Here is a 10,124-nt window from a genome sequence, read left to right on the forward strand (position 1 = left end):
GATGAAGGCCAGGTGGATGCTATGACTCAGTAAAATAGTGTTCAGCGAGACAGTGTGGAGACTACTAGCACATATTTATAACACAAACTAGGCTTTCGGAAAAGTGCGGTTTGATGCACTACACTTGATGATTCTTAAACTGAGTCTTCAAACAGCTGGACAGGAGCAGGCTCTAATCGCTCTCCCAAGAACTCTTTTTGGTTTTTGTCGTCTTAATAACTGGTGATTTTTAAAGTTCGGGATTGTGGCGTCACCAGTGCAATGCATCATGGAGCTGCTGTTCATGCAAGTCCAAGTTGATAATTGAATACAGAGAGATAGATGCTGCTTTTAGGACTGAAAGATCAGAAACTGCTCAGAATGGTAAGCTGCTGTTTTGTAGAATGACACACCCAAAGATATGACCAGAATGAAAGAGGGAAAAACAACACCTTAAACAAAAAATGTTCATGTGATCGTGGCACTGTCGTACTTATAAGTTATAATTATAACACATTTAACTGTTGACGTTACATCCTGTCGCTATGTTACACGCCTTAGAGACAGCAGTGATCTACATATTTGCATCACAGGGAAAAATGAAAAACCTTTACGCCTTTGTTTTTTAAAAAGAAACCTTTTAAAATACAACAGTGTGGTTTGACTGAGCACTGTCATTACACTTCAGACACACATCTAACTGTTACATGGTTACAGGCTACAACATTATGAGTGCAAAGAAGATATTTATGCTTCAGTTTAAGGCAAAGCAGCTTATGAAATGTAACAATTTGATCGTAACTGTCACAGTGTATCATCACTACATCTAAGAGAGACACAGAAGTCATTGTGAGAGACTCCAACTACAACATGAGATGTTATCATGAAACACTGTGCTATAACAAATTATATGAAACTACTTCAAGTCTCAGTAACTTAACACATAAGAATATTATAATAGTACAACATTAAATACCAAGGAAAACTGAAAGAAATATAAAATTATCAACAGAAATACACAATTGAAAATGACACAAAAGGTTTACGTACAGTTAAATATGAAATAATAATATTATATAGAAAATGTATTTGCAGGGCAAGGGATGTAAAAAAAAACACGTGTATTAACCACAGAGCTATGGCTCAGTAGCTGAGAGTCTGACATACATGCTTATAAGTTTGTATTGAGCAGCTACACATTAAAGGAGTTAAGAATTATGAATGGTTACAAAGTATCCATTCTCTGTGTTCATGTGGATCGAGCCCTCCCAATAACACTCCTTTGCCTTGTTATCTAACTTCTCCCTGTGTCGTATCCTGCTGCTTATCTTGTCACAAGTCTTTTTTTAGTGTTTGCTGGTGAGTTTTCCTCCATGTTACTTGTTGGCATTTGTTTCCAATTTATACAAAAAAGACAGGACTGTGACTACAGAGAACACGGTGTGATACCTGAGCTGTATGGACACCGTATTACAGTGTGCAAGTCATTTAAAAATCAGACCAGAGTACTTTGCACAATTATAAGATGTAAATTAACTTTTTGTCATGTCAAAAACCCAGAATAGTAATTAGGGCCTGCTGTACTAGGTAAGAAGCCCTGCTGCATTTCTGTCTGATGGTTAACAGGGCATGACTACAATGGAGAATCACAAATCTGCAGAACACTGGGCATTGAGAAGGTTGGTGCTGAGATCCTCTTTCACTGGAACTAAGGAGCCGAGCCAAACTCCCCAAAACAACCCTACATCATAATGCAACCTCTAACAAACTGGGCACAGTGCAGTCGGCATTGCTCTCCCTGCATCCGCCAAACCCAGACTCGTCTATCAGATTGCCAGACGGAGAGGCGTGATTGGTCACGGCGGAGGACACGTCTCCACAGCTGTAGTGACTCACTCACTCATAAATGTTTGTAGAAGCAGTCTCTATCTATCTATCTATCTGTGCATGAATATACAGGACACCAAAGAAATAAGTGCCAATCAAAAATGATATATGAATGATATATGATATATGTCATCTGAAAGCAAATTAAAGTCTGAGCCAGTGTGTCAACTCCCAAAATTTGAATGTGACCAAAGAGCCTGATTGTTAATTCAGGACTAAACATGACCCAAGTAAAACTTTATAATTTCTCAGAAGGAAATAACCCTAACTGTGCTCCATTCTGCTTATATAAGCCTCGACTTTAAACTAATACTCATCAAAGTTTCTTCTCCAACTTGTGCCCACTTTTTCTTGCCTTCAGTGACCAAATCTTCTGCCCCCTTTTAAACTCCTTTCTCTTTTCGTCTCACCTCACCTCCTCCATCTTCTCATCTTGTCCCCTCTCTCTTGACCTTGCCTCACTTTGCGAGGCCTCTTTACTCTCTTCTCTTCTCTTTGTCCCTGCATTTCGCTCGCCTTGTGGCCGTATCGGTTGTGTCATCTTTTATTTTCATCTGAGCCCGTTCACCCACACATTTTAAACAAGCAATTTCGACTGGGAGTGAGTCAGTCATATTCTCACCGGTGCATTCAGGCTCCCGTGCTTCATGGGATGGGGAGAATGTGGGTGTTAAAAGTGAATGACTAACACTGCTTCAGTGAGAACCGCTGACAGTCCCTTGAGCAAGGAACCTGACTTTCATTTTGGCAACCCCTCTTGAGCAGCTCAGAGGTCAACAACAGAAAACTGAGGTTGTATTAAGCAACTCTCAAAGGTGAAAATGTGTAAAGCTTGAATATAAAACAGGGTTTTGGCTGCAACACTCACTTGTGGGAAAAAACGGTTTCAAATATTAATGTAGAAAGATAAAGCAGAAGAATGTGCGAAATGAAAAACTAAGGTGGAACAAAAGCAACAACATCAAACAGAAGGAGCCTCTTCTGGTCCATGCAGTCAAAGAGAGAAACAGACATGAACAGCCTGAGCTGAAGATAAGTGAAGAGAAAAGTGATATAAAACAAATACAGCCTAATCAAACTGCTGGCCAACGCCTCTTGAAGAACCTAATGAGCCCCCAGCTGAGCAGTGGAAGAGAACAAAGAAGTTTGTGTATATTGCATAAGGGATTGAATGATGTGTTATTGGAACAGCCACAGCGGTGAAGCAGCAGTTCTAAGAGGCTGGGAACCCTTGGAACTGTTAGGTACTGGATTTAGGATGTCTCCTACCTCTGTTCTTTAAAATGAAAACAGAGGGCCTGCAATGCTTTCATTTGCCTTCTCCTCTGCCTCGTTTTAATCTGTTCATTAAATAATACAGTCAAAGCAGTCGTTTGCCAATAAAAGAAGTTTTTTCAAGTCATTTCTCTTTGGTCATATGTTAAACTGCAGTAGGGTACAGAGTAGACAGATTGCCAGACTATTATACTTTTTCTCGATTGCTTTCATGCAGTTGTCACATCAGAAACATCATTCTCGCCGCTCATAATGCAGTTCTGGAATCAGGGACACATTTCCCCACTCACACTATCCGTTTCATTGTGTTTGTCCACACTGCTGTTGTTTTTATGCATACTTCAGACTTAAAGACATTTTGTTCTTGTATTGATGCACTTCTCATCTGAATCTTACAACTCGTCAAAACAAATTGTACTTTTGTCGGTCAGAACTGTGATCTCTCACTTGCTTTGATACTGTCCATCATTTTATTCATGTTTTCAATCAAATCACTCAAAACATTATAAAATATGTACGAAAGAATAAGGCCAGTCACACACAGAGGCAGTAGTGAAACTGCCCTTTGATTGAAAGCTAGGATAAACACATGTTCTCAGTTTTGTATGACGGGAGTCCGCAGATTGGAGCGGACGGCGAACCTGCCGCCCGCTCCAAATCATAAATCGCACTTATCACTGCTGCATGTCATGGCCCTGCTAATTACACACAAACATGTACTAGTGTGACCTTACTGTCAGTATAATGTCTTACTTTGGAATGTGTCATCACGTTAGCCTTTCTCATTGTATGAAAACAATGAGAAAGGCTAACGTGGGAGGGGAAATGTCATCTGAGAACTGCATCACAGTTTTTCTTGATTGCTTTGACCTGCCTAAAGAAACTATGATCCACTTATTTGCAAGAATTGTCTTCTGTTCTGCTGAGACAGCGATGATGAAAACTGGGTTAACCCTTTTGCAAAACAAGCAGCCCAAAGCCCGCTGTTTAACTATGGTAACCAAACAGAAATCACTTATTTCCGAACTATAAGAAACTACGTAGAGCAGTGTGGAATCACTGAAGCACCTGTTTGACACAAATCTTTAATTAGCACTCAGTCTGCAGGCCTTAAAAGGTGCCATGTCTGTGCTGTTCTTGACCAGCATGGATGGAGGAGGTCTAAGGCAGATGAGAGTGAGAGTAAGAGGTGCAGGAATCTGTGTGAGGTGGACGTATAGTTGGAAGAGCTCAAGTTTCAGAAGATATTCAGGCAATTTTTACTGATCATGTTATCAATCATCGCCTTTCACTTAGAGAGCCTGGACAAAGAGTACAACCTGTTCTAAACAGAAACATGGCTCCATCCAATGTTTCGACAGGAGAACAGTTAGTGTTGCTGTGCAGTATATACAGAAATATCTTCAGTGATGTACTTTATGTAACTCTTTCCTCATTCCCATTACATGTATTCTTTATAGAATCCAAAAGCTGCCATTCTCTGGTGGTAGAGGGAACATTTTTATTGCTGAGCAGCAGGCAGCTGCTGTGAACAGGGTTGCAGCAAACAATGCCATAAGGCTGTGTGAAATCAGGGCAGCAGTGATCACAGATCAGGGCATATTTAGGAACATCAACAGTGAGCCTGATCACCACTGAGCACGTCATAAGAAGCAACCTTCTCTACACAGTTCCTATTCAAAGGAACTCTGATGTTGTGAAGGAGGCCAGATGCCAATACGTGGAGGTAAGGAAACATTTCTATACTGTAACGCCTGTCATATCGTGCAGTTGGAGTCTACTGGCGTCACATTTCATTGTAATTTTGCTTTTTTCACTTAGAGAACAGTGGAGCTTGAAGCTGGGGCCACATCACCTCTTCATTTATGTTGATGAAGCCAGTTTCAATCGCTGTAAAGTGAGGAGATATGGAAGGAACCTTGTTGGGTACAGGGCCACGTTCACAGTTCCTGGACAGAGGGGCGCCAACATAACCATGTCTGCTTCCCTCGCTAATGACCCTATTCCCACTATTGACCCATACAACACCAAACACCACATAACATTCCTAAATGCACTTCATGAGAGGCTGATCCCACCTGAGGAGAGAAGCCTGTTGTGATCTGGCATGCCACTCTTCATCATAATCTGGATAATGTGGCGCTCCACCATTCTCGCCTTGTCAATGCGTGGTTTGCAGTACACCCTTGTGTGATGGTGCAGTTCCTCCAAGCATATTTCCCATTTTTGAATCCCATAGACGAGTTCTTCAGTGCTTGGAGGTGAAAGGTTTATGATCACCATCCCAATGATGCCCTTGTTGAACGCAATGACTGCTGCTGCCCAAGAGATAGGTGCAGAGGAATGTCAAGGTTGGATGCGGCATGCAAGAAGATTTTCCCCTCGATGCAATGCAAGACACAGTATTGAATGTGATGTGGATGAAGCCATGTGGCCCCATCGACGAGACAGAAGACACTGAGGATCAATAGTTGCTATTTCCTATACTGTAATAGATTTTATTTTGGTCTACATGTATTTTCTGTAATATTTACAGTATTTCCTTTTTCAACCACAGTTTGAAAAAAGTCATGGAATCAATAAAATTTGTATCAAAGCATTTCTGATTCTGGATCCAATTCATTGCAAGAAGGCGATTTTGACACAGCCTATGGAGAAAGATAACAAATTGAAGGATATGCAATGGTGCACTGACTCACACAGAGTGCTGTATTTTGGATTTTGTTGCCCGAGTTAGGTTTTGTTTCATATTCTAAGTGTTTTGGTGTGTTTTGGTACGGTTAGAGCCTTTTGCAAGCAAAATGTGTCACTTGTGTCTCTGTTTAGGCCTGTGTGTTAACTGTGTGGACAATGTGAAGTTTGAGTAAACTGTTGCTTGACAACAATCAAGAAAACCGTACAAGTAGTGAGAATAACATTTCTGCTGTAAGTATTGTGCCAAAGTAATCAAGGAACATGCAAACTCTTCAACTCTGTAAAACTGTGGTGAAACGTTTTTTACTCATTCGTCACAGTTTTTCTAAATCACCTTGGTTTTGGATTCTCACAGCAGAAAAGTCTTTGTCACTAGTGCAGTTCTCAAATCAGGAACGTTTTTCCCCAACCACTTCTCATTGTTTCTGCACATACTTCACTACTAAAGATATTTGTTACTTTGTTACTTCTCACTTGAATCATAACAGTCTGTACTTTTGTCAGTCATAGCTCTAGATCGCTCACTTTCCTGTGTAAAATCTAGCCTCAGTTTCCTGGCCTCGTGGCCTCCAGCATGGTCTTCTGTTGCAGTAGCCCAACTGCTTTCAGAGATGCTCTTCTGCATGCTCCTCTTCTTCATTGATTAATTGCCTTCCTATCAGTTCAAGGTAGTCTGGCCGCTCTCCTCTGACCTTTGACAAAAAGGTATTTTCATCCATGAAACTGCTGCTCGGTCTATATTTTCTTTATAAACCCATGAGATGGTTGTGTGGGAAAATCACAGTATATGAGCAGTTTCTGAAAAACTCCGACTAACCATCTGCTACTTTCACTTACCTTTCTTCCTGTTGCGTGTTTGAAGTTCATCAGACTATGTTGACCATGTGTACATGCCTAAATGCTTTGACCTGATATGTTTGGTTGATTAGATAGACGCAACAGGCAGGTTGAACATACGTACCTAAGAAAAAGATTCAGAATGTGTATATTTTCTTTGTCTGTTTTATAAAGCATATAGTTTCATGAATATTATTTTGCTTTTCCATTTCAGCAGTTTTTCAAATAAATCCTTCACATTTCATTTGTTTTCCACATAAGGCATATATTTCTGAAAAACCTTTTTCCAAAGTCATTAAACTTTTGATAAAAGTGAAAGTAAGAACGATGTAGCAGCATCAAACTGTACACTATCATTCCCATAGCCAGTCATCTGAGCATCAGGTAGTGTGGCCGAGTGGTCTAAGACGCTGGATTTAGGCTCCCGTCTCTGTAGAGGCGTGGGTTCAAATCCCACCACTGCCAGTGTTACTGCTTTACACTGTTTTTCAAACCACCCCATTATGAGCTGGAGGTCATCACCTGGTGAAACAAGCAAAATCGCATCGTCCACCGAGAGCAGAGACCAGTGTCTGAGACACCAAACCTACCACCCACCACTCACTGACTGTGCATAGATATACTGCACATGAAATCTTGAAGCATGACGTATAAAATTATTTCTTTGTTTCACTTCCCCCAAAACATCAGCATATGAAAGGTTTCTGCTTTGTGCTATAAATCCACAGAACTTTGTAATGAACACATAGACACACTTGCTATATCAGACAATATAAATTCCTATCAGTTTATTATATACATTTAACAGGAGAAACAATCCATGAGCAAAATGGAAGACTTAATAATTTTCTGATCTTTTTACTAAAGTATGCGTAAGTGTTTATTGACGCATTCCCATAACTATACACAGAGCATGGCCTTTTTAATATCAAACAGTCAAAATATAGCCAACTCCAGCATAATGTATTGCATAATACAGTAGATTTATCCCTTCCAACCATCCAGTAAACTTGTAAATAAAAATGTTGGTCCCGCTTTGTGGTATAGTATCACTTCCTGTTCCTGCTCAAACACAGTGGTGTTTCTGAGTAGCTTTTCTGCTTAGCAATTTAATTTAAATCTTTTGATACATCCCTTTTTCATAGTATAATCTTAACGTGCTTCATCTGAATCACCCTTTCTGTGTACTCACTACCTAATTTATAGCCAAAGTATTTACTTACTGTCTCTGTACTGTTTCGCTAGCTTAGCTTAGCTCGTAGCCGACTCGTTAGCACCATGGCTACTTCACCTGTCCCTCCTGCACTTTCTTGCTCATTGTGTCAGATGTTTAGTTACTCCTCGGCCTCCTTTAGCAGTAATGATACCTGTAACAAATGTAGCATATTTGCAGCTCTGGAGGCCAGGATTACTGAATTGGAGACTCGGCCGCACCCTTCATTCACCCGTAGCCAGCCAGGCCCCTGTAGCTGGTGCAGCCGAAGATAGCGTAGGCCCCGCTAGCTGTTCCCCGGCAGACCCCAAGCAGCTGGGGAAAGAGGGCGGCTGGGTGACGGTGAGGAGGAAGCATAGTCTTAAACTGAAGCCCCAGGTACACCACCAACCTGTTCATGTGTTCAACTGCTTTTCCCCACTCGGCGACACACCGCCGGGGTCAAACTCTGGTAATTGGCGATTCTGTTCTCAGACATGTGAAGCTAGAGACACCGGCAACCATAGTCAATTGTCTTCCAGGGGCCAGAGCAGGCGACATTGAAGGAAATTTAAAACTGCTGGCTAAGGGTAAACGTAAATACAGTAAGATCATAATTCACGTCGGCAGTAATGACACCCGTTACGCCAATCGGAGGTCACTAAAATCAATATTGAATCGGTGTGTAACTTTGCCAAAACAATGTGGGACTCTGTAGTTTTCTCTGGTCCCTCCCCAATCAGACCAGGAGTGACATGTTTAGCCGCATGTTCTCCTTAAATTGCTGGCTGTCTGAGTGGTGTCCCAGAAACGATGTGGGCTTCATAAATAATTGGCAAACCTTCTGGAGGAAACCTGGTCTTGTTAGGAGAGACGGCATCCATCCCACTTTGGATGGAGCAGCTCTCATTTCTAGAAATATGGACAAATTTATTAAACCCCCAAAATATGACTATCCAGAGTTGGGACCAGGAAGCAGAGTTGCAGTCTTACACGCCTCTCTGCAGCTTCTCTCCTCCTGCTACCCCCAAAACCCATCTCCATTGAGACTGTGTCAGCTCCCAAAAGACAAAAAACAAACCAAAAACCAGCAATAAACAACTTAAACATATAAAAATCACAAAGAAAGAACAATACAGTATCCACATCTGAACCAAAGAGTAAAACAGTGAAATGTGGATTATTAAATATTAGGTCTCTCTCCCAAGTCTCTGTTAGTACATGACTTAATAATTGATCAACAAATCGATTTACTCTGCCTTACAGAAACCTGGTTGCAGCAGGATGAGTATGTTAGTTTAAATGAATCAACACCCCGAGTCATTCTAACTACCAGAAACCTCAAGCACAGGCCGAGGGGCGGTGTGGCAGCAATTTTCACACCAGCCTATTAATCAACCAAAGACCCAGACAGACTTTTAATTCATTTGAAAGCCTGATGCTTAGCCTCGTCCACCCCAGCTGTAAAACTCAGAAACCAGTCTTACTTGTTATCATCTATCGTCCACCTGGGCCTTACACAGAGTTTCTCTCTGATTTCTCAGACTTTTTATCTGATTTAGTGCTCAGCTCAGATAAAATAATTATTGTGGGTGATTTTAACATCCATGTAGATGCTAAAAATGACAGCCTCAACATCGCATTTAATCTGTTATTAGACTCAATTGGCTTCTCTCAGAATGTAAAAGAACCCACCCACCACTTTAATCACACTCTAGATCTTGTTTTAACATATGGCATAGAAACTGAACATTTAACAGTGTTTCCTGAAAACCCTCTGCTGTCTGATCATTTCCTGATAACATTTACATTTACAATAATTGATTACACAGCAGTGGAGAGTAGACTTTATCAAAGTAGATGTCTTTCCGAAAGTGCTGTAACTAAGTTTAAGAATATAATCCACCCACTGTTATCATCTTCAATGCCCTGTACCAACATAGAGCAGAGCAGCTATCTGAACGCTACTCCAACAGAGGTCGATTATCTTATTAATAATTTTACCTCCTCACTATGTACGACTCTGGATACTGTAGCTCCTGTGAAAACTAAGGCCTCAAATCAGAAGTACCTGACTCCGTGGTATAATTCTCAAACACGTAGCCTAAAGCAGATAACTCGTAAGCTGGAGAGGAAATGGCGTGTCACAAATTTAGAGGATCATCATTTAGCCTGGAGAAATAGTTTGCTGCTTTATAAGAAAGCCCTCCATAAAGCCAGAACATCTTACTATTCGTCACTGATTGAAGGAAATAAGAAC

General features: G+C 41.0%; 1 non-coding gene across 1 annotated transcript; it reads left to right on the top strand.

Moving 5' to 3' along the window:
- Window positions 1-7,055: 7,055 nt before the first annotated feature.
- On the top strand, window positions 7,056-7,137 carry trnal-uag. The gene has a single exon. It is a non-coding gene; the product is annotated as a tRNA-Leu (tRNA).
- The last annotated feature ends 2,987 nt before the right edge of the window (window positions 7,138-10,124 follow it).

The sequence above is a fragment of the Oreochromis aureus genome, linkage group 2 (genome assembly GCF_013358895.1).
Source record: "Oreochromis aureus strain Israel breed Guangdong linkage group 2, ZZ_aureus, whole genome shotgun sequence".
Classification (NCBI taxonomy): domain Eukaryota; kingdom Metazoa; phylum Chordata; class Actinopteri; order Cichliformes; family Cichlidae; genus Oreochromis; species Oreochromis aureus.